General features: G+C 37.4%; 1 long non-coding RNA gene across 1 annotated transcript; it reads right to left on the bottom strand.

Annotated features, from left to right (window-relative positions):
* Positions 1-825: 825 nt before the first annotated feature.
* Positions 826-2,505, bottom strand: LOC131270446 (uncharacterized). Its single transcript, XR_009179522.1, has 4 exons — positions 2,212-2,505; positions 1,861-2,127; positions 1,745-1,784; positions 826-933 (listed from the first exon to the last, which is right to left on the bottom strand). It is a non-coding gene; the product is annotated as an uncharacterized LOC131270446 (long non-coding RNA).
* Between the last annotated feature and the right edge of the window lie 3,229 nt (positions 2,506-5,734).

Below are 5,734 nucleotides of genomic sequence, written 5' to 3'. Positions count from 1 at the left end.
AAGATGCATTCGGGCAACATTTAAAAGCAAATTAAGTTCAAGTAAAACGACAAAAAAGTCGTTGCACTGCTGAATTTGGAAAAAATCAATGCAACTTTCATCAGCTCTAACAATTGGCGCTAATGCCGTTTTACCTAACGTTCGACTTGCCAATTTTCAACTCAGCAGCATAATGTGTAATTTGTGCACTAATTTACTTGCATACTGCGAATCTAACTAGTGGGTATATTTACAGAGCCCCCTGAAATGAAAGCTGCTGAATGTCGAAAAAAAAAGGTTCATGTTTCATCTCAGTACGGCGATACTATACAATTGCAATTCGAAGCAAATCAAGCAACGGGATATTAAACTAGATCATAATTTTGGATAAATCCAGATGGCGGTCTCGAATAAGTTGACAATGATGAAAAATTTCCTATGTCTCAGCAAATAAAAGCGAATTAAGTGCATCATTGTTATAATAGCAACTTGAACAGGCGTTAAATACATGTTAACATCATACGAGTAATGTTCGACAAAACCATAGTCAAATGTTTATCAGCGTATCAAAGATTGATAAAAAAATAGAAAAAACAAATCTCACTCACCGTTTGTTTTCGCGATATTTGTTTTCATCGCTCCATGCGATATTTGTTTTGTTCATCCATGAACCTAAACATAACTGCATCACACTGACGGAAAATAAACACTTGTCCACGTTATACAGTTAAATAATCTAGAAAATAGAAATTCCTAACCTTTATTAAGATATACTAGTATACAATATGACTGTATAATACTTACATCACATTTCAGCACTGAAATACCTTATCATAAGGTAGGACAAAATAAACTGCCCAGAGAAACAAAACGTAGAAAATCCATATGAAAACCTATAAGCAAAAGTAAGATCACTAGACCAATATCACATCAAACCAATTAAAAAACCAGAAGCTGAAACAGAAAAAAAACAAGTTTTGTTAGTATTTGTATTTAGAAGGCGATTTAAAAAAGGGAATAGGCGGATATGAACCATCAACTAGTTCGATCCTTTTACTGTAACAACCCTTTTTAATCAGTAAGTCTGTGCTTGATCTAGATTTCAGATAACCTAATTATTCTACATCTTATAGCTGAGTAATACTGCAGCTTAGCAACTAATTCACAAATCACGGTTAAAAAACTCTGAAACAAAGACAAACAATTGAAATGATGAAACCTTAAGACAAATGAAACCAAAATTTATCATAGTTTTATTTAGGAAGTTTTATCACAGCTGATACAAAGCAAAAACTGGTTAATTAGGCTTCAGAAAAAAAAATCAGACGGGCAAACATGGTGTACATGAAATACTTTTCTTTTGATATTATCAAAACTTTTTAACTTTTCTGCGGATATTATGCGCGTCGCATGGAAGTGAAACTAGGAAAACAAATCGCTCATAAAATATGACCTTTGCAACGAATCAAACTAGTCACTTATCTAAGCACTTCAATGACAATTCAAACTTGCAAACTTAATCTCGGAAGCAGCAGAGTGCAACCATGCATGTTCTCTACAAGCTCTACGAATTGACCGTACAAAGTAATAATTTTCTTTGTCTTGATTACCCGCTGCTTTCCGATGCTTATACAATGATTAAAATGTACATACTGCTTTGAAAAGCACACTGACCGTAATGAATGAGTTTTCACTCTTCATTACTTTTCCAAATTTTCGCTCCTTATAAAAAACAAGGGAATCAGAATTCAAAAATCCTACTTACCGAAAGCCGCCAAAAGATTGTCTGAAGTGTGCTAACAGAGCTAAAAGAAACAAATTAAACTTTTGTAAATTCTAAGCAATGTTATACAAAAATAAGAATAAAGTTAAATTACTTACTTCATTCCCTTTGATTTTCGCTGCTGCTACATGATTGAAGTGTTGCAAAAAGCATCAAGCCGTTCTATAATCGCGTAATACTTATGAAGTTCTTAATAGTTATTTCATTTAACGATTTCTGCGTTTAACGTTTAATTATAGAAATGATTTTCATACGAAATAGTTCAGATTCTTCATCACAGTACACCTTTGCTTTAACCTTCGTGCCGCGCAAAGCATCGATCAAATTGCTGCTTGCTATCGTTTCATTGGTAAGAAATTCAGTGTCTAAAAAATACAGATAAGAACGAAAAATCATTCCATAAAGTATACCTTCAGGTTAAAGAATCTGAATGAGAGATCACCACTTACTTTCTATATGATATTCCGAACAGGAAAGCTTCCTTGTGAGCCCTGGGGGCTATCGGCGCTTGGGCCACGATTTGTCAAGCTGGGAGAAGAGTCCCAAGTCTATCAAAAAGAATTGATTTTCACAGTCCGCAGTTAGCTTGACCGCCCGGATCCAGACGCCTTCGTAGTTTACCAAACATCCATAGTTATGTTCGGGCTCTCCTAAGTATTCGTTCCGATCCAACTGGCCGTACTCTTGGCACTCCCGCATCATGTTGGTGAAAGCAGCCTCGGAATTGGCCAAGATTGCTCCAACCTGATGGCTGGTGGCAAACTCGGACGCTTCCACTATGACGAGCTCTTGTTCCTCGTGCTATTGAATGTCCGACCGGAGGGAAGCTTTATCGAACTAAAATAGCAAGCGACTCGTATTACCACGATGCATACCTTTAACTTTGTTTCACTTAAACAACATTCGTTCATGAAAGGGCCAGTTGTCCATTGGTTCTCAAGAAAACACACATGGATCGTCCGCCAATGCCCTCTTCGCATTCATGGTAGAACTGTGAATTCCGCGTAAATCATTTGTAGTATCAACCAAGTAAGGTTAGCCGCATCGATCAACGATCTTACCTCGCTTCCATGTATTTCACGTTCACAACGTCAGGGTTACACCTGGTACGTTGGTCCGAATGTTTGCAGCCACTATATTGTTTCAATCAATGAAGCACGTGGGATCTGGCACAATTGAAAACTATTTTCGGCAACACAACACGCGTTATTATCTTCGAGTTCCAGATTCCAAATGGCGTTGCAATGCCGAATGACAGATGAACTAGTGTTGGCAGAATCGGGATTCGGAAGATTCGAAGATTCGATCCCTAGACGGATTCCAAAGATTCGAATCCCATTTGACGGATTCTAAAGATTCGAATTGCTGTAAACATTCTATTCACTTTCTGCCATTAGTTTTTGCACTGGTATGCACTTTCGAAAAATAAACACTTCATACAAATCGAAAATGTATTCTCCATTCAAATTTGTTAAACTTCAATTTGTTATACATTCATATATGTATGTAATAAAATATAATATCTATAAAAGACATGTAAACACTTTCAATAGACTAAACTGAACCCAATGTGATGGAATGGTCTAGGCTTGAGTTATAAATAGTTGCAATATCGTTCCGATGCCTCCCTTTTCGTGCAGGCCAAAGAAGCCACTTTGCCACAATTTTCCAAATCTCGGTGCAAATTTGACCACCAACGCCGTAGTATATCGACGGACGGGATACAAATCCTGATCTTACGGTAGGTGATCACATTTGATACTCTTTTCCTTCTTCCTCGGATGGGAAATGTGATAGAAGGGATCGTTCGACGGTCCAATTGGCGGATATGTCCACGTACTACGATGGCCATAATACTTCGCAGATCTCGTACCGAAGGCCGTTTCTTCATTTGACGATCATTATTGGTGTTTGCTAGGTTTCTACACTTCACGGGCAGTTGCAGAAATTCGAGTGAAAATACTTTCGAAGCTTAAGTACAGTTTGTTGCACCATGAAAAACGGGATGGTGATTGCGTAGGAAAGTAGCATTGGCGTTACAAATATCATCTCAGCTTGGACGAAATATTTTCTCACAAAATACTGTACAGCTGCTATCGTGAATGCTTATCGAGGTGAGGATTTCCTGTTTTGCAATAAAAAGGTTCCCAACAAACCGTCCGGGATTAACTTGTTAGTTATAGTTGTAGTTTGCTCTAGCTTTAAGTATGCACACAAATCAACACGTTCTGAGGTGAAAAAAGACATTACCATTTTCCAATCCCGTGATCTAACTCGTCTTGTTCGTACGCGATTACAATGCGAAATGAGAGCTACCTTAGTTACGGAATTCGATATTTTCCGACCAAACAAGAGATTAAAGCGCCTTTTGTGAGGTATTATTTGCATGCTAGCTACTATCTTGTTTTTCTCAGTCCAATCAATAACAGTTCGTTTACAACAGCATCCATTCGAAGTCTACATATTCTAAATGATGGTGTGAGTTTGCGAGGGATTCTTTTAGGTGACATCTGAAGCTAAGATTGCCTGTCGTTGAGCTGCTCGAAACATTCGGGTAACGCATACTCATAATACATAAACTTACCATACACTCACGAAAATGTTCAAACGGTCATTTTTGTTTTAAAACAGAATGGACAATGCATCTGTTTTCAACGAAGCGTGAACAATGCAGATAGACATCCTGGCCATTCGTTTCTCAAGTACACATAGTTTGACGAACGAAAAAATTAGGTTTTAATAACATGATTCAACAAGACATAAATAAGCTTAGTGAAACAGATTATATCGAGGAATCGCAAAGGACTAACCAAGTTGAAATTTTTGTTCAACATTTAGAAACAATCGTCTTGTTACCAAGATTTGAGCTTCAAATCGTGTACAAAGCAATCACAGTAACCACAATCAACTTTCGTAGCTAGCGGCAATAGTAAATGAACTGTTCCTTTCCACTCAATTATCTTGTAATCTAGTTACAAAAGCACACACACGCATTAGAATGCACGGAACTAACATTATAAGCTTGTTTTATATTATAACAATGAATGTGTGCACCATTTCCCGTCACAAACTTAATTCACACACCGTTCTCCACTAGCACTTTTCCCGGCTTTGCACGGCTTTGCGGATGAAATTGAGCGGAAACCAAAGGTGACTTCTTTGACATCTGGCAAGCTGTCGCTCAATTCTTTTGAATAATAATAAATACACACATTGCATATATATGAGAACGAAAAGCCAATGGGCAAAATAACTAAGTGATGCCTCATTGTTTTGCTCGGTTTAAGCACAATTGTAGGAGTGTTGGCGTGCCTTAAAGTGAAACGCCAGTTAGAAGAAACAATCGCGCGGAATAAAATGTATGCTACTACCTATATGAAAAAGTACACAACTGATGCAGAGGTGCATACCAAAATTTGGGGAATGATTCATAAGTGCATAGCCGGTTACGGATTGGAAGAATCGTCAAAAATTACAAAATTATAGCGTGTTCAAAAGGGCGGTCAAAAAGATCACAAAGATGCATTCGGGCAACATTTAAAAGCAAATTAAGTTCAAGTAAAACGACAAAAAAGTCGTTGCACTGCTGAATTTGGAAAAAATCAATGCAACTTTCATCAGCTCTAACAATTGGCGCTAATGCCGTTTTACCTAACGTTCGACTTGCCAATTTTCAACTCAGCAGCATAATGTGTAATTTGTGCACTAATTTACTTGCATACTGCGAATCTAACTAGTGGGTATATTTACAGAGCCCCCTGAAATGAAAGCTGCTGAATGTCGAAAAAAAAAAGGTTCATGTTTCATCTCAGTACGGCGATACTATACAATTGCAATTCGAAGCAAATCAAGCAACGGGATATTAAACTAGATCATAATTTTGGATAAATCCAGATGGCGGTCTCGAATAAGTTGACAATGATGAAAAATTTCCTATGTCTCAGCAAATAAAAGCGAATTAAGTGCATCATT

This window comes from Anopheles coustani, assembly GCF_943734705.1.
Source record: "Anopheles coustani chromosome X unlocalized genomic scaffold, idAnoCousDA_361_x.2 X_unloc_3, whole genome shotgun sequence".
Lineage (NCBI taxonomy): Eukaryota > Metazoa > Arthropoda > Insecta > Diptera > Culicidae > Anopheles > Anopheles coustani.
The sequence above is the reverse complement of the archived record's forward strand: the minus strand, read 5'-3'. Positions and strand labels throughout refer to the sequence as shown.